The sequence below is a fragment of the Larus michahellis genome, chromosome 5 (assembly GCF_964199755.1).
Source record: "Larus michahellis chromosome 5, bLarMic1.1, whole genome shotgun sequence".
Classification (NCBI taxonomy): domain Eukaryota; kingdom Metazoa; phylum Chordata; class Aves; order Charadriiformes; family Laridae; genus Larus; species Larus michahellis.
Genome location: NC_133900.1, coordinates 65,147,661 through 65,167,036, shown reverse-complemented (window position 1 = coordinate 65,167,036; position 19,376 = coordinate 65,147,661). Strand labels below are relative to the sequence as shown.

At 43.2% G+C, this 19,376-nt stretch overlaps 1 protein-coding gene and 1 long non-coding RNA gene across 2 annotated transcripts in view; one reads left to right on the top strand and one right to left on the bottom strand.

Moving 5' to 3' along the window:
• PPARGC1A (PPARG coactivator 1 alpha) overlaps window positions 1–19,376 on the top strand; it is a 371,540-nt gene that overhangs the window by 277,849 nt on the left and 74,315 nt on the right. The window lies entirely within an intron of this gene.
• LOC141743986 (uncharacterized) lies at window positions 5,488–19,118 on the bottom strand. Its single transcript, XR_012587301.1, has 3 exons — window positions 18,880–19,118; window positions 18,646–18,744; window positions 5,488–6,148 (listed from the first exon to the last, which is right to left on the bottom strand). It is a non-coding gene; the product is annotated as an uncharacterized LOC141743986 (long non-coding RNA).

Genomic DNA, 19,376 nt, shown 5'->3' with positions numbered 1-19,376 from the left:
TAAGATGTTTAGCACACCTTTTGGTCCCTGATTTTAAAGATTTTAAAACAGCGTGCTTGAGCAAGGTGTGCTGCAGAGGATCTGGGGCAAATGCCACTACTGACTGAGCCAGCACCAGCCTCATAAACTTCCCTTTGATCTAGCCATTAAAGGAAAGAACATTACTTGGCATATTTCTTGGTTACACATATTGCATTCTTTGGTCCCATTAAATAGTAATGAATAATAAATGGTGTAGTTTGGAACAAAATTCTGCACAGCTCAGTAAGAGAAGAGGGCTAACGTACCTTCTGCCTCTCATGGAGGGAGACGTGAGTGCATCCCAGAGCCCTGCCTAGGGTTAGAGGTCTTAGAAAAGCAGGGAGCCGTTTCCAGCCATTTCACTGTTGTGTAACACCGGTTTTGACGTGTGCCAGTAGAAGAGAAAACACGCTCCATCTGCAGTGAGGTAGGAAAAAAGGGTGCTGGCTCCTGCGATGACATCAGGCAGTCTCCCCACAGTATCCGAACTGTATCCTAGAGGTGATTCTTCACGAGAACAATGCAGGAACCAAGGCCACATAACTTTGGGAAACAAATTTATGCTCCTCGATTTATCCTACTTAATTAAAGGACTTAAGAGCATGGTTATTTTCAGCTCCCTGTGCAGTGAAGAAAACGAGACAGGTATGTCCATAAAGTGATTCGGGTTTTAACTGAGCCAAGAGGTGCCTGTTTGTGTTCTCTGACTGTAGGCAACCCGGCCTCTCTATGTATGTCTTATTTTGAGTGCCCCTTTCCTCTCTTCTTTCAATGTAATACCCAAGAGAGCAGATATAAGCGTAATACCTAAGAGACCCGCAAATGCCAGGGAAACAATGTCTTTCAGTTGTGCGCTTTTTCTCTCTTTGCTGAGGGTGCCTTGCTGAGTGAGTGAGAGACAGATCCTCATCTTTGGCAAGTCAGAGCCTGATCCAGCCGCCCCTTTCCGTTGTCTTCAGGACAAGATCTGGGTGAGCGGCCTCTGCAGCTGGCCCAAGCTGACTGCTGGCAGATGAGTGCAAACACTTGCCCTTTTCACCCTTTGGTTTTGAATACCCTGGCTTTACTGAGTTTGTTTGACACCATCCTTTTTGGCTTAATATGGGGATATGGTAGGTGCCCAGTGTCAGTTTAATATTACAGAGATTAACGTTCACTGGACACTTAGCAGTAAGATTCAGAATCCAGATCTCCTCCTCAATGAGCAAAACTTGCTGGTTTAGGAGGTACAGATGGAGTGTGCTGCAGTTTATAAGGACAGAGATAATTCAGGAAAATAAAGCAAAATAAATTTTGTTGCTATTTTTCCATTTTCTTTTAACTTCTCTCTAATGCTATGTTTCCCTTTCATATTTTTTGCCCTCGTTTCACTCATTTTCCTTTTTTTTCCTTGATTTGCCTTCATTCACACAACACTCCCTTTATAGATTTGCTTTTCCTCCCCTTGCCCTCTCCCCAAGCTGATACTCTGCACTAGCCTTGCACAGCTCTTCTCATTTCTCGGTGGTCCAGTTTGTCCCCCTTGTCTTCTCTGGAGACCTGCTCCGCATTGCCCAGCCAAACTGGCAGCTGCCAGAGCTTTGCCGTATTGCTGAGGCACAGCCTGGTAGAGCCCAAGAGCGGAGCCGTAGGACATGAGCAGTCTTGTACCGCTGGAGCTCTGGCAGGATAACATGATACTTGTCAAGAAGGATGTCTTCACATCTCCTGTAGCGCTGCAATGGATTTCCCTTCACCTCTTGTTTAAACAGTGTATTTGCACCATTTCCCTGGTTTGCTCAGCACTAGCTTATAACCTGCTGCTGGATTGGGCTTCGTGTTATTAATTGTTTGTGTTTATTTAGCATCCTGGCACACCAAGGCACCACTGTGTAGGAAACTTTATGTCCACAAACAGAAAATGCAGCTCTCTCGTCTAAAAAAAAAAAGCAGCATACAACAGCAGATAGCTATACGGGGAGACCACATTAACTCCCCCTGAGCTGACCTGGCTTCTAGGTGGTGGGTACATGTTGTGGTTCACAGGGTACGGTGGAGGTTGTTCCCTCTCTCTGGGGCTGGCTGTGGGCACCTTGTGAGTGGGTTCAGAATAGCCTAGGCATTTGTAGCTGAAGCTCTTGACTTTTCTTACATTTTTATTGTTTTTGGCATCTCTCAAGGCCTGCAACCACCAGTTTTGTCCCCTTTTTCTCTTAGCTTGATTTCTTGCATCCATTTCTTTGCTTCTCATATTTCCTTTCCTCCTTTTGACCACAGCAGTTTGCTCCTCTTCGCCCTCCCTGGTACAGATCCTCCCAGCCGTGCTGCCTTTCCTCGTGGCACCCGCTCCCCGCTACGTACCTCTCCCCTGCCCCTGTCCCCCTCCTGCTGCCCAGCCAGCGTCCCTCCTCCTGCCTGGCCTCTCCCCTGCCTCCCCGCTCCTCCGTTTGGCCCTGGGTATCTCACACCTCCCGGGTATCTCACACAGACAGGGAAGAGGCAGGAAGCACTGGTCAAAAATGGAAAAGTCACCCCGCCTGCCCCCTGCCAGAAGTGCTTCCCTCACCCCGCAGCCAGATCATAAAACATGGAGCGGGGGGGGTTGTCCAGAGGGTGCCCCCGGCAGCCAAACCTCCCCTTGGCAAAGGATGAGCCGCGGGGTACTTGGCGGGGGGGGGCAGGAGGTTATTATTCTTTCCAGGGCAAGTGGAGGGAATTAGGCTGTAACTCCAGCACACCCTGCGCTGGTGTGGTGCGATCTAAGCCAAAGTTCAGGTGAAGGGCAGCCATGTAGCCAGAAAGTCATGTGGCTCTCATGTTGGTTAGTATGTCACTTTGAACAGCTCTTATCTGATATTATTATGACTAACCCGTTGCTGACAGCATGGAACAGATTACAGGAGCCATGTGATGATTATTTAAGGCATCGCTGAGTATAACACGCGGCTGATATTAACCCGTTCTTCCCAGGGCAGCTCTGTCTGCTGTGAGCAGCAGGCGCCATGCCCTGCCCTGCCCGGGACCGAGCTTACCTGGGGTGCCGTATTCCAGACAAGGCTATTTTTTAATCATTCCTCTGTTTTAATGTGCCCTTACATTCAGTTCTGCAGGCTATGATTACTGGTTTTTTATTTTGGTTTGATTTTTTTCCTCCCCCCTTTTTTTTTTTTCCTTAAACCATAAAGGATCAGTTGTGACAGGTGCCTGTATTTCGTATTTCTTGTGGCAGCACGTGCCAATAAAATTCAGAAGCCTTTTTGTTTTGTTATGGTTGATCTTTAAAGTTATTGAGAACGGCGCTGAAGTCATAGCTGGCAAAATAGACCTCACTGTTCTACATAAATGTCAGCAGCGCCGAGGCGATACTTTCCGAGAGGTGCCGATGCGGGCGCTGACGGGGAAGGCGAGGCGAGCACACACACTGTACCCTTTCAACAGGCGCGGGGCACTGCGAAAACAATGCCAAAAATGCGGTGTTATATAAAAGTGTGGCGGTGGCCCTGACTGTTAAACCCCTTTGACAGATGTGTTGAAGGCCACATGTGAGGGCAGCGGGCGAAGAAGCATGAGCTCCCACTGAAGTGGGGCGGGCCGGCCCCGGGGCTGTGGCCTGGGACAGGCGGAGGGGACCCGGGCCATGGCGTCTCTCCCTCACGAGGTAACGTCAGAGTTGTGAAGAATTTACATTCCACGCCTGGAAACTCTGATCACGGGAGTAGCGTAACTCATGTGGTAACCCAGAGGGTAACGTTACACCAGCAGCCGCTGGATGGGCCGGGATGAGAGCCATGGCTTGTCTCCTCAGGCAGGCCCACCTGCTGGCTGCCTCCCCTCAGGGGCCGCCTGCAGTCCACCCAGTGCACCCCCACAGTGGACAGGGAGCAGGGTGACAGAAAGTTTAGGCGTTGGGATCGGCTTCCCTTTGCACAAAGGGAAGATGCAGGAGTGTGAAATCAGCGTTATGGGGGGATGAAAACCTTTCCCGGGGCTGCGAAGCCAGAGGAGGTTTGGCCACTGGCTGGGTTGGGAACTGGGAGGAATCATAGAATCGCCTAAGTTGGAAGGGACCTTTCAGATCGTCTGGTCCAACCATCAACCTAACTCTGACAAAAACCATCACTAAACCATATCTCTAAGCACTATGTCTACCCATCTTTTAAATACCTCCAGGGATGGTGCCTCAACCCTTTCCCTACGCAGCCTGTTCCAATACTTAATAACCCTACCAGTGTAAAAATTTTTCCTAATATCCAGTGTAGATCTCCCCTGGCGCAACTTGAGGCCGTTTCCTCTTGTCCTATCGCCCAACAGAAAGCTGTTGTGTATAGGAGAAGTCATGCCCCTCCCCTGGCCCCGTATGCACAACCATATTTCCCTTCCTCTCATGTCTGCGAAACCGCAGCCCCAGGAAAAACAAGATGAGGGAGAAAGGTTGAGAAAGTCTGGAGCAGGAACATGCAGTTGGCACCAACCTTTCCCTCCATTTTAAACTCTGAGCCAAACCCAACTGCGATCACAAGGATTAAGGACTACAAAACATGGTTGAGACTAATTACAAGTGAGACTCGTAAGGCCCAGAAGCTTTTGGAGCGGGGTTCAAAAATCCATCAGATGGGGCCCTGAGCACTCTTTGTTTAAATTAATAAAAAAAAAAAGTGAAACAAAAGAGAAACAAAAAACCCCTTGGTTTTACCAATAGCAGATGCACAAGTGAGTGCGTTGGCAGAGAGCGTCCATGTGGGATTTATATTTCTTTGGGAGGGAAAATTGCAAAAGTGCAAGGATGTCCGTGCTAGTGTGGGGCTTTGCTTCCTTCTCCAGCAAAACTGCAAAAGGTAGAGCCACCGGAGTAGGAAACAAGAGAAGAACCGATTGAACTGTGTAATAGTAATAGTCGTAGTAACAGCAATAGTACGAATTCCTTGTGAGCTTTGGTCAGTACTTGAGCCCAGCTCTCAACGCGCTCAGGCGCGCCAGTCAGTTCACCCTGCCTACGTGTGTCGTAGTTGCACTATCTGTAAAACATGACTGATAAATTGCTAATGCACAGATTTCTGATGAGCTCCGATCGTTAATATTTTGCATTGCTTGGAGATGCTTGATTAGAAAGTGCACGGAAGGCTAAGCCATTCCTTTCTTCTTTTCTTGAGCTGAATTACTCATGTTCGGAAAAAACTATTTTCTTCAGAGGGTCTATGAAATGTTTGTCCTAATGCTCATTTATCGCAAGTGGCACTGATGGAACGGGTGCTGGTGTGAAGCAGATGTATCTGTGTAATAGTTTACTTTGATGGCTCCTTTAAGACGCTTCATAATCTTTATATTTTACCATTGGGTTTGGAATTTTATGCTCCTTTAACAGGTGTATTACCTTGATCAGATGTTTTCATTTTAAACTATTGACTTATGAGCACATGGCCTGCAGGGATTGATGTGCAGCAAATGGATTCCTTTTAAAAGATTTATTCTTATATTCTCTTTTTATTTAGTGTAGGAGTTTACTAGAAAACATAAATGATTGATAATGACAGTTCATGAGTAAAAATGAATGTGTGCCACAATTAAAACCTTTGTTTCCCTTAGTTTAAAAGCACATCTGTAGAAAGAAATCATTAAGGATGGGAATACACACAGAAAAATCCAATCTAAAATCAGATAGAGTTTAGTTTTCTGGGTTAACATTTAACGAAACCAGCTTTTTAAACATTTCTTCTCCACTCACAGCCACTATTGTTTTTGCACACTTTTATCGTTCAAAAAGTTCAAGCTATTTGAAAAGGATGTGTACAAAGATTAGCTTAAAATGACTCATTGTAAAAGCTCCCTACCTGATGAATTTGTCCTATTGGAACCAACATCCATTTTAACAGAATACACTAAAAAAGCTCAATCTGCTCAGCCTGTGAGATGGAATGCAGCAGCAGAGTCCTGCCATGAAAATAGCTTGTGTAATCAGTGGAATATAAATGGCAACAGCATCTTGTACTCCCTTTTATGATGGTGGAAAGGGAAGGAATTCAGTGGGCAGCCATATGACTAGGTCCTGCATGACTGAGAAGCTCACATTTTCGCATTGCACTGTGGCACAGGACCTCATGTGTCCGAGAGGAGGTAAATTGTTCCCGTGCCTTGTGACCAGAATATGTGTCTGGAGGAAGAAACAGAATAAAGGACCATTATTTCAGTAAAGGCGTTAGAAATCTGTGTGACTGCTGGAAGCATTAATTAACAATATATTTTCTCATAATGGCTAGCATCCTTCTGAAAATAAGAGTGGGGAAGCTGCTTGAAATAAAAAACTGCATGTATGTCTGGGCAGCTTATAGTTTTAAAGCACTGCCTATGCCGGCAGAAGAGGCAAGGACATGGCAATTACTAAAGGTTTAATACAAGGATAAATTTAAAGCAACTTTATTCTACATGTGAGCCTCCTACATGAATGCATGATTTGTGTTGGTGCCGATGTGGGTGGCGTTCGTGAGGCTCTGGTTGGAGTCCAGTCTGTGTTGCTGCATGAAACGAGTGCGATGGGGTCAGGTCAGTCCTCTCTGAATGATAATCCACATCATAAAGCTACTGTAAATGATTCAGCATGGTTTAGTATTATTTTCAGCCAGTGCCCAGGAGAGGCCAGGACTGAGCTAGCATTAAGAATGAATTGTCCATGCTTCCCACTCTTATGTAACTGCGGGTTCAGGTCACAGAGAAGTACGGCAGGAAAATGAGCACAGCCTCCTTCCGCAATGTAGACTGCTTGTCTTCCTTAAGCAAAGGTTGTGAACCAGGGTGGAGGGACTGGACATGGGTTACAAATGCGTTTGGTTTTCAGAGAGCACCTCAGAGCTTCCCAGAGAAAATGAGTTACAATTCTGCAAGTTGCCGGGATTTTCAGGAACGGTGCTGCATATCCTCTACTTCCAGAGTGACCAGGGACACTTCCCCCATTTTTGTAAGCAGTTGGCATGTTGAGTTTGCACCTTTAATTTCTAAGTGGATATAATGTGTTAACTTAAAGCAAACAATTAAGCTGCAGGGAGATTATTGTTGCAATTGGTGGCCATTGTGATTTTTTTACTGCTTGGTTCATTTTTGATCTCTTACTAAGGCACTTTTGCAACATTAATTTCATTAAATTGTTGTCTGAGGTCGTACCAAATTGCATTTTCTTCTATTGTCATCCTCAAAAGGGCCTGAATAAGTTACTGATGTAGATACCTAGGTAGTTTTTAAGTGATTGTAGAAGGCTACAAAAAGGCAGATTGGGGTGCAGGACTTGAGAAAAGGACAGGCCAGAAAGGAAGAGAGTAAATTCACAAAAAGCAGAAACTGTAATTCCTAATTGTCTAAACTTCATTTTGTAGGAGCTACATTTAGGCTGGACTGATGTCTGTATGATTGCTTCATTTCATTGAGTAAAACCCATGAATATTGTGGAGTTTTACTTATGTACCAGGAAAAAAAAATAAAGCAGAGCTCTGCTTCAGACTTGGCTAGCGAGTCCAGCCGAGAACAGATGGAAACTCTGCCAAGTCCTTTTTCATTGAAGAGTTTCCTTGAAGTTTTAAGAGGGGAAGATGAGAGCACTGCAGATAAAATTCCTGATCCCTGCTCGGGGCAGTACCATTCCCTGCACTTAGGACTATCTTGCAAACATGGAGTGGGCATTTGTCAAACCTAGGCTGAGTTCAGAGTGCTGCCCAGGCACAAGGACCATTTGACTTGGAACTGATATTAATCAAAGTCTGCTAGATTTTGTTCATGTATTTTTAGGAGTTTTGAAACCTTGATGTTTTGCATGGCTGCAAATGGATGGTTTCAGCCTGTCCCTGAGTGGTAGGAGACCCCATGTAGAAGGCTCAGTGGTGTTCATGTTACTATCTCATGATGGAGCTTATACTACCAGCTATAAAGTCATAGTAGTGCAGGCCTCACACTTGGGCTCTTCTTGCCTCATAGAAATGTCAGTATCTTTTTTTTCCTAGTTCTTCAGCAGTTACATTGTCCTTCCAAGTACAAATGTGCTCCTTTACTTACAGACTTTTCTCTCCTTTAGGACTGTACAATCCCATTATTTCAGAGGGGACTGTGTCCTAAAAGAGTAGAAAAAAATGTTTGTTTCTGGTTTGGGTCTTTCTTTGCTCTTATATATAAAGAAATGCCGTGAAAAACCCATGGAGATGGAGTTCATTATGTTAATCCCATCTCTAAAAATGCTGCCGTGCTGCGGGCCTTTGTTGTCAATAAAATGTCAAGCAATGGCATGTACAGCATGTTGTGCAGTCTTCAAAATGCCGCAGCTGTAGGACTGTGCTGTGTTTTCTACGCAAGAGCTGAGAAATATGGGAGGGATTAATACCGGGTGCAAGCCCAAGTGTTAATACCGAAAACCAAAGAAAAAAAAAAATGTTACAAAGATTTTTTTCCAGTATATTTGTTAAAATTGGTTGTCATTATTCATACTTGGAAAGACATCTGTTCACATTTCATAGTTTAGCCCTAGTTTACCAGGAGAGCTGGTATACTGGTTTGCTTTCTCAGAGGGGTAATATCTTACGAAGTGTTAACGCCAGTGTGCAGCAGCCTAGTAGTTTCAAAGAAGGGCAAAATCTAAAACATCGGGATCTCTAACATAGCCATCAGTTTATTACGCTTGTGATAATACAGGGCCAGGTAAAATACCAAAAAGCAAATTGCCCTTTTAATACCAAGAAAAGGTATTTTTCTTCATCGCTGACCTGTCTCATGAAATTGTGGATTTTGTGTTGTAAAGGACCTGATGCACAAGTCAGACCAGCTTGGAGGGCTCCCCTCCTGTTGTGGGCATGCCTGGCTCCAGGAGGGTGAACCAAATACATTAATAATATGACCCTCACCAGCAGAAAGCAACAGGGAAAATCTTACTTTCCTGGAGACGTGTTTTTATAGGTATAGTACAGAGCCTAAAGGACAGCGCCATATTTCATTTTCCTAAGCACTAAAACAGAAAGTTTGCCAGAGTCTGGGCATGGGATAAGGAGGGTAATGACTGTGAGCAGGTAAACTACTCCTACCCTAACTCTGAAATAAGTGTCACAGCTTGTTCCTGATACATAGTCTTCTGAAAATTTTCCTGTTTTATTGGAGGAGTATCACCATCTCTTCTTTCACACAGTCACGACTCCCCATGCTAAACCCAGATTCTTCTCCGAGTAAAAAATGACTTTTCTGGAGGTGCAGGTGGTTTTGGAGCTACCTGTAACACCCCCAAACTGTACATAAAAAGAGCATCTCTGTTGATACTACACATAAAAAGAGATGTCCCCACACTGAAAAATACGAGGTTTGATAAAACAGCGCTAGCCACTGGTGTGCATTAATACCAAGTCTATGTTATGGGTATAGTTTCTACTGATTTTCAGGTAAAACTAAATACGTTGGAGCGAGTCCTGGCCATGCTGTGCTAGTAAATCAAGACCAGTGATTTAGTTTAGGACGTAAGAGGGATGAGGGTTGTCGTGTGGAAGTAAGACAGATGAGGGACGATGGCTGTCATTTCAGGTCATGTAGGAAGCTCTAGCCTAATCCATGACCATAGCATTTTCATCTCCATGCTGCTTTCACACTGATTTCAGTGACCGGGTGGCAGAAGGAGGAGACATACTACTATTATTATTTGATATGTGTGAGCCCCTGTGGCCTTCCCACTTTACTCGCCTGGATCGAGCTTTGCCTTCTGCACGGGGCGCCAGGCACTCTGCTGTGCAACTCCATCCACCTCTCCTTGGAGCAGCTTTGTTAGGTTTCATATAATTACGGTTGATGTCTCTCAAAAAATATTGCATGTTATGTTTTATGTTCCTTTTTGACACCTCGTGATAGGGTTTCTTTCAGCAAATCACCATGTGCAAAATGTGGAAGATTGCAGCTGTAAAATTAATTTCATTTGTATTTAGCCAGGTGTGGGTATTAAGAGACAACCAAAATCTGGCATCGTAAATCCTCTTCCAGGGGAAAAAAAAATAAAATTAGTGTCTGCATTCTGGGTTCCTTTTGTCTTCCAGGCTCTTTTTTGTTGTTTCACTGAACATGCTGGTGCTGCCAGGTTCCTTATAGCCGTTCTCATTTTGTCTGCTGCTGGTTTGTGTGCTGATTCAGTAGCTACAATACTCTTCCTCCCTCCCTCCTTTCCTCCCTCCCTCCTTCTTTCCCTTCCTTCTCTCCTTCCTTCTTCTCTTTCTCCAATACAGGGACAGTCAACCTGAAAAATACTTTCATCAGCACATAAAAAGGTTACACTTGCAACCAGCTCATCTAGTGATTCTGCAAAAAACTGTTTTATCAAACCTCATTTTTCTCAGTGTGGGGGCATCTCTTTTTATGTGTAATATCAACAGAGATGCCGTATTTATGTGCGGTTTGGGGGTGTTAACAGGTAGTTCCAAAACAACCTGCACCTCCAGAAAAGTCATTTTCTACTCGGAGGAGGATCTGGGTTTAGCACGGGGAGCCGGGGCTGTTGTTAGGGCTTTGGTGGGTGGTGTGGTCTGCTGGGCTAAGTTAGGGAGCAGCGCGGGACTTTCTAAGAGTAGGTACGAGGATGAAGAGGTGCTACTTTTGCACAGAGCCCTTGTGACTCTACTGACATTTCTACTTGGAAGAATCCCCTTTTTAAGGGTGAGAAATAGTTTAGTTTGTCTGCTTGGCCCTCTGTGATATGTTCCTACTTCACACTAATGCCAGTCATATCAGATAGTTCTAATTATAAATGTGACCGCTCTGAGAATTTGGATTTTAAAATCCTGTGTTTTTTTTCACGTGATATGTTGCAATTCCAAACTAAAAAAAGTCACTAGTAGACTTAACCAGGTTAGAAAGCAGTGCTTTAGCCACAAAAGCACCTACTCCGCACCTGGATTTGAGCCAGGGAGTACATCTGCTACATATCTCAGAGAGAAAAACAAAAGTATCCTATGCCGTGAGATTGGTATCAGCAGTGTCCCCTGTTTCCAACCATGCACGTTTGCTCTTAAGTCATGAAATTAATTAATGGAGAAAATTTCTTGTAAAATAGAGCAGCAGTTCTGATTTACATGACTTCTGTGCATTTGCAAGTATTTTTTGCCCCTGTGGCTGGAGCTGTATTAGCAGGTTTTGTTCCAATAAACAAACTTACACTCATGTATTGGGCTGAGATCTGAGGCATCCAGTCTCTGCAACAACTTTGTAATTCCCTCCCATTTATTTCTTTGCACCGATCCAGGTGCCCCCTTCTCTGTGCCGTCTCTTTCCCCCCCCCAGCTTAGCTACTAAGCAACCTCTTCGGTCGCTGCAGTGAATCAGCACTTCTGGCAGGCTCGTCACTCCTGCGCGCTGCCTGCAAGCACGACGCCGGTGCGGCGCACAGACCCCTCTTGGTCTCGTTCGCTGCCAAAGGAGCAGGGCTCAGCCCTTAAGGAAGAAGTTTTCTAGCAGTTTTACGAAATAGCAAATAGTAGATCAAAAAGTCTCTCTGGCTTTTGCGTCCTTTTAGGAGAAGATTTTTGCTGACGATGATCAAGGGGATATTTGCAGCCTCTTTTAAAGCACTGTGTGGGCATTCGGATAGTTTGTAATAAGTGTAATAAATATACTAAGAAATAGAAGAAATTGAAACTAAATACATTGCTCTTGGAAAAGATGAACCTTGTAAGATTCAGAGATCTTTGAAAATTTTGAGAAACTCTCTGGAATAACTGCAGAAAATAAAGAAAAATCCAGTAAACACATGAGCTCTCTCCCCTCTCCAAGCTTGTTTGCAAATCCTTTTTTAGGTCATGCTACCTACAAAAGAAAGGAAGAGAAGGGAGTTCTTGTATTTATTTCAATACAAAGAAGATTTTCAAACCCAGGAAGGTCTCTCACTGCAGGTAAAGCCCCCTGGAAGATACTCAGTTTCTCTCTGGGCCTTTGGAAATGTGCCCCAAATTATTTGTATATTCTTTGTTCTGACAACACAGAGCAAGAAGGTGTTTGTAGACCCTTTACTTGGAATGAATAATACTTGAAACCACAGCTAATCTCACCGAGCTAGTTGGTGAATAAGGTGTTATTGAATTAAAGGCTCAGAGCATGGCCCGCAGGAAAGGATAAATCCTGCTTCGCTGGAATTTGTGGCAAGGCTGTTGTTGATGGGGTTGCAGAAGAGCAGGATCAGGCTCTGTGTTTTACTTTGAATGCATTTTTCTTAAATTATAAGGGAAATGGAAATAACTTGCTTCCAGAAAAAGTTTTCTCATAACCAGTACAGTAGCCATATGGAGCAGGATTCAGAGGTCCTGAGCTGTATTGTTGTTGGTTTATCATTGAATAGTTTTTTCTCTTATCTTCAAATCTGAACTTGAATCTTTGCTCAAATCCTTCATGTATGTTTTCGTGTGTGGTTCTGTAGGCATTGTTTTCCTTATCTTCCGTTGATGTAAATAGTTAAATAACTGAGGGAACAGGAACCATGTAGTGTTACTCCTCTTCATCAGATAATTGACGCTTTGCAGGCCTAATATGCAATATGTTGATTAGTGCTTTTGTTATATTAAGGAGTTTATTTTTACCGTACGCCAAATCTACTGTAGATGAGTCTCCTGTATGCAGTTCATTAGATGTCTTGGATGAGGTTTTCAAAGTGATGTCAACCTTGCCCCTGCTTGGAAACTCAGTCCTGCAGAAAATCACGGTACAATATATGCAAGCAATGCCTGTCCTCTCAAGTGAGACACTGGGGACCTCCAGAGTTCAAAACATGAGCTCCTGGTGTTGGCCCTGAAGTGCCAAAGCTCCCTGGGTGGTCTCGAACAGGCTCGCCTCCTTCTGTAGGTTGCACATAGAGAATGCCCCACAACATACGTTGTCCAGCAGATCGCTGCACATCTCAGATGGCATTCGTATGTGTCTGTTTCATGCCTTGTATGCTGAAGTGTTCTCGCCTCTGCTGTGCAGTGAGTTGTATGAAAGAATGCGTGCAGGTGTTGGCCCACGGAGGGATGTGTGAATATAAATGGAGTCTGTATTTTCAAAAGTGGTCCATTGTCTCGGGGATTAATGGGAAACTTGATCATCCGGTTATTGCCTGCAACTGCATACCATGTGAATACGCCAAGTATTCCACGTCTAGTGGTATGGGTTTGTGTTTTATAAGGTGATGGTTGTGGAGAGGATTATCTTTTTTTCTGTTTACTTTATTAAGCCAATTAGAAATGTTCAAAACTAGGAGGTGTTTTTCCAGGTCCTGTGATCCCATTAGTTCAATAATGGAGGGATAAGTGAAGAAAGAAAACAGGCTACAGAATAAGCCGTGCAAATAAAATACAGTAACTAACTTCTGGTCTGGTAGCATCTTGCTGAGCAGCCTGACTATTGACTACCCAGCCAGTTCTGCTGATACGACCAACATAAATTCATCTTTGCTGCTTTTTTTACTGATGCTAATGCCAAAGAACCAGAGGAGCTCTAGGAAAGCAGAGTCGGTTTCAATTCTGGTTCATGAATCACATATTGAATTGTCAGGAAAGGAACAAATTCTGCCCCAATTGCCACTATAACTGTGATAGGTTGCACTCGTGTGTCTCAGGGCAGAATATGGTCTGAAATGAAATAGATGAGGTCACAATCTGTTTTCATTGATCACAGAGAAGGCAGTGAAACTGTAGAGGCAAATGTGACAGCAAAATATTGTCAGCAAGGCCATTCCTCTTGCCAGTGAGGCATCACAGCAAAAAGAAGGCTGTTTGATTTTCAACCTCCATGATGTGTTGGTCGGGTTGATAAAAAAAAATAACCTTTCTGTAGGCAAGCAAATTGATCTGAAAGTAAGACATAGTGATTGACAGTGAGTTGCAAGATGCCATTTATATACAGTCTTTTTGCATGGGGAAAAAAAAAACACTCCAGGGGCATTTTGTTTTTGTCGTAGAAAGTATTAATTTATCTTTTTTTAACGTATATTTTTAGAATATTACAAAAGGGAGACCAGGAATGTGATTCCAGGAATAATCTTTTACTCCATCGTCTATTCTGCAGCCCGTTCCATAAAGATGACAATAATAAAAAAGCAAGGGATGCAATATGAGAAACAACTTTCTGTTAGAGCGGATGGCTTTATAGAATAGATACTGAAGCAGCAAAGAACTGAAAGTGGTTTCTGAGAAGTGTTGACCTCCTTTCGTGCCACTTACTGTGAATTAAAGCTGTGAGTGAGAACTAGTTTGGGCATGTGGTACAGCACTTACAGCAACTGCTGCCAAAGAACAAGATTTGTGTTTCTAAGGAAATGCAACAAAAGAAAATGTTTTAAGAGGCAGTGGCTGTCACTGTGTAAAAAAAGTATCTATGTACAGATAGGAAAGAAAGGCCGAATTGGGTTATTCTATATGCAGGTTAGTGCATGTGTGAATTCTTGTGAGATTCAAAATCAAACGACGGTGGATTGTGCAGGGTTTAGCATATCTCACGCTGTTGGAGTTTACAAAGTTGAGCTAGCTAAATGCAGTTGTGACCTGCTCTGTGCCTGTGATTGACTGTTGTTTGTCATTCTTACAGACATTATTAGTAGCAGTGACCTGCTGTAGGAAAGGCATACATTTAGAGCAAGGAAACTCGGTTTTGTGGCTTCTTGGAACTCCTTTCTTAGCAAACCAAAAGGCAAAAATCTTCAGCACTTCTAAACCAAGGCTGCCAAACAGTATCACTTACCACTACCTTTAGGGTTATAAATATCTTAGGACGTGACATCCACTCACTGATTTGTAGCAAAGATGTTATGAGAATTGTTCATACACTGAAGTTTCATTAAGGGATGAAAACCGTAGCAAAACACCGAGGAAAAAATATTGCTATATTTACACAGTGTCTTAACTCCTTTTTTTTTTCCCCTCCTGGGTTGGAAAGGGAACCACCTGTCTCCTTTGCTGATGTCAGACTGCTCCCTGGAGACACGGTGCTATTGGACAGCACATGATACTGTACATATTTACACCACGCCCGTATCTGATTGAGATTGGGCTACGAGACCCGTGAGTTCACAAGTTTCTTCATCATACTCTCATGCATTAAACATGTGTTTGAACTCTGGCTTGAAAGCCGTATGATCTTATGATAGACGTATTTATGTAATAGTTAAATGAATGATCATGCGCTCTCCAGCTCCTTTTCCATGCAAATGTGGAGGAAATTGAATATTATAATATTTCAGTGAGATGTCCTCAATAACAAATTACTGTTTAAAATAACCAATATTTGTATGTATATCAATTGCCTAGCAGTTATTTTTGTCTGCTATTTGCATGATATGGAAAATACTTTTTCTAGCAAACGTTTTAAGCTACTTGGTGCTGCTTTCCTTTTGGAATGATCACAAGGGTGCACATTTAGGGACGTATTTTCCATCTGTTTTTTTGAAGCTGGCAAAGCACATAATTTGGAATGGAAAAGAAGAAGTCTGAAAGTACCCAGATTTGAACTGGTATGTGTTTGAGCCATTCTAGGAATTCTTATTCTGTAGCAGTTGGTAAAAGTGAAGGACTACATTGTGCCCTTGGATGCAGTATACAGGCAGAGCTCAAGGCCAGTGGGAGCCCTATGTGAATGCCCAAGGGGCACACTAGGGTCCCTGAGAGCTTTACTGCTCTGTTACCGAGGCAGAACCTGAAATGATCAGGAGGGCTCTGTGAACCCCAGCTGTTCCATGTGGTCCTGGGGTGTGCAGGCTTGTTTGAGGTAGGTCAGGGTCTTTTTGCAAAGTCCTGGGCTTGTGCATCTCTTCATACAGCCTTAAGTTGTGTGTCTGATGGAGGGACCCGCTGAGTGTTCTGTGTCCTGTAGTGGTGGGCATGGGGCTCCCAGCGCAACCAGGCTGTGGGCTTGCTCAAACGTCCCTGTGACTTTTACCAGAATACAGGATCTTCATAAGCCAAAGTCAAGCTTTGCTACAGGTGTATGACCCCTGTACAGCCTGAGGCCTGAGCTTCCATGCAGAGCGGCGCTGGCATAACAGTGCTCCTTTTTGGAGTGGAGATCTTCACCTGGTGAGCCACAGCTCACCCACACTCCCTCTGCTTGTCCAAAAATACCGCCTTAACTCCTCACACCAGCACACATTTTTGATGGGACTGCTTGTTGCATGTGGTGAATAAGGATGACAGAACCTGGCCCTATTTCTCTGGCAGTAGTTAGATGAAGCTGGGTGTGGTTCAGTGCAATAATCTCAAAGGTGCGCATTTTGAATGCACCAAAATACTTAGGAACGCTAGTGTTCCTGGGAATCAATGGGACTGCAAGCAGCTATGGAACAAAGGCTCCAAGAAATGTTAACTCTCCCTGCACCTTGCTACAAAACCTCTCTAACTATGGGGGGTAGAGTAGATTTTGAGACTTTGGGTTAGTAGTATGCCTGGGGTCTCAGGTTTCCCAAATTAAGCCCTGAGCAAAGAACTGCATTTCTTTTTGCCATGGTCTAGAGTAGGATGGCCACACCACAGGTCTTGAGTTGCTTACGTCTCCTGAGCAGTTCAAGTGCAATTCCTGGGCTGTGGAGATGCGTTTTCACTAACAACTGGATCTTTTTTGGCTGGGGGCTGGTAGGTCCCAGTGGAAAAAACCATACCGGTGGGTGTTGCTGAAGACACCACTGCTGGGTCACCATGGGATCTAGCTTATTGCCAGTGTGCGCCCAACTCACTGTGGTACAGAGGGAGCTATCAGTATCTCATGCTCCAAGATCTCCTTCCTCTCGTGTTTTTTAGGACATGTGATATATTTACTGTAGTTCTTGGCCTATGTTACAGGTTTATTTAAAATGGAGATTGAAGGATAAGGAAAAACTGGCCATCCCTATCCTAGAGAAAGAGATGTTACAGCTGGAAATGAATTCTTGGGTCATATGCTACATCCTCATGTGCTAGCACCCTTTTTTCTGTATACTAAACCACAGAGTCTTGTAATATATGATTGATATTAATTAGGTTTCTGCAAAGTACTGCACTCCTCAACTTGAACTGAACCAGAAATAAATATATTGCCATATATTAACATTTTATTAGTTGAGAAGAAGAATAGGATGAAGGCACCTATGTGAAATCCAAAGTATGAGCTTCAGATTGAATTAATGCCAGCAGCGCCTTGAGATTAATTTGGTTACTATGGGTACAGAATAAGAAATAGTATACCATAATGTAACTATGTTTACTGATTCATTTCTGGCATTAAAAACTAAAACCACATTATATATGCAACAACAGTCTTTTCTTCCTTGGAAGAAGAAGGTGGGTACATTTTAGTAATTAAAGTGAATGTTGCCCTCTGAAAAGTGCCAGTACTCTACTGGAAGAAGAGCTGCTATTCTTTTACAGGATTTGCCCCATCACAAGCAGCAGAGTTGTGATATACCAAAAGAGACCTAAAAAACAGAGAAAATACTACCACCCCAAGAAGATTCCAGTCTTCTACAACTGCTTGTTAAATATCTCTTCTAACACAATAACATCTGTTTCATGTACCGTTCAACTGTATTGGTCAAATGTCAGTTTTCTATCCTCGTGCCACTTTGTATCTCATCAGTATGTAGGAGAGGGAGCTAGTTTTGTGTCTTAAGATGTTGAAAGCTGGGTAATAATAAAATAATGCAATGGAAATACCATATATTCAGAAAGCAATTATTTTAAGAGGTTTCAGTTTTGACACGGCTAGATTAAGTATGAAGCTTTTTGTTTTTTATACTTGCTGTCAAGAATGTTGTTAAATACTGATACCACCTCCTAAGAGAACAACTTTTAAATACCAAAATGAAAAGGATAAGCATTAAATATTTTGGTAGATATATTGTGCCATAATGTCTACTGCCTTGTTCTTAATACAAAGCACAGTAGGGCTTAATTAAAAAGTGATTGTACGATCTATCACAAACCTGCATTAGGGATATGGATGCCAAGAAAATTATGTTGAATAGGTGGTGATAATGAAATCGATATTTTATTGAATAGTTTTTATTCCTATGCCTTTGTTTGCTATTCTTGCTTCCTTGTCAGCAGGTAAGACATTTTCTATGCAAAATTCTTTGAAAGAACTCATTTAGTCTGTTGCTGCTTTCTTTCATTGTTTGATCAGTGTAAGTTATTTTGTTCATTTTTTGACAGAGTAAAATGCCTTGATAAACTTTTGACTCTGTCGGAGCAGAGCATGACAGTAAACAAAGAACAGCAAGTCCTTTCGAGCTCGTTCCTGCTAGGAGTAGCTAGCTAACAACTGGTACAAGGGTGATTTTCTGTTTTGTGTAAGCAAAAGACACAGTCACTCAAAGCCTCCAGGGCAGCCCCACAACCTGGTTCAGTACAGATTTCTCCTGTTCCAGTTCCTGGTGTGGCTTCAGGACCTGGTTAGCAGAGTGTTTAGCAGTAGAGAACATGGAAATATATTCACTGAAGCACAATACCCAGTGAAGAATATATACAATAAAAGTGTGTGTTTGTACAGCCTGGGCCAAAATCACCCTTGTTAAAACCTCATCAACTTAAATGCTATTGATTTTTCAGGTACCACTGACCTGAAGTTGCTGGGATTGTGCTTGGGATGAATTTGACCTGTACTGTTCAGGCCAAGCAGAATCACAATTTAGAAAGTGCAATGCAAAGAAATAGTTACCGCGTATTCTGCTGTCTTGTAATTCTACACCAGTCACTCAGAGTTCAGTGCACCGTTGGAAAGTCTCATCTTTAAATGGGTAGAAGTGTGTCTCAAGCACTGTAGCAAGACAAAAGAGCTTATTGTTCCCCTTCATATTTTTAAGAGTGGTATGTTGCAAACCAGACAGCTCACTTTTTCTGAGCAGAGCTGCTGGGTCAGCCAGCACAGCTTCATTTTCACGTCCTCACTTACTAGGTTCAACGTTGCCGGTGTCTTTTTTGTGGCAAACTCAGTCAGTCAAAAGGGAAGGCTGGTTTTGATGATCTTGCTGCATATCCTGAATGAACACATATCACACAGTGCAACACGCCGCACATTGTGACTTGCAGCTTGTCTCGTGCCTGGGTGCGATATGCAACATGGGATAATGTGCTAGAGGAGAAGACAGGCACAGCACAAGGCTCTGAAAGCCATGAGAGGCACTGAAAGCTTGCGTTTCTGGTATGCGGCAGTATAGATATTTGAAAGGTTAGGTTCGGTCTATTTTTAGGTAGCCTTCATGTTGGGACTGATCTAAAAATGAAGGTGATATAAAAATTGCACGTGTCTCTCCTGATTTATCAGAGATTTTTGACAAAATGCATAAAAAAGGCTGTTGTCTGAATCGGAGATATTTTTTTCTGAAGTGAAGCCGTGCCTCTTATTTAGAAGAGGAGTCTTTATATTCTTGATTAAAATGCCAGTGCCGT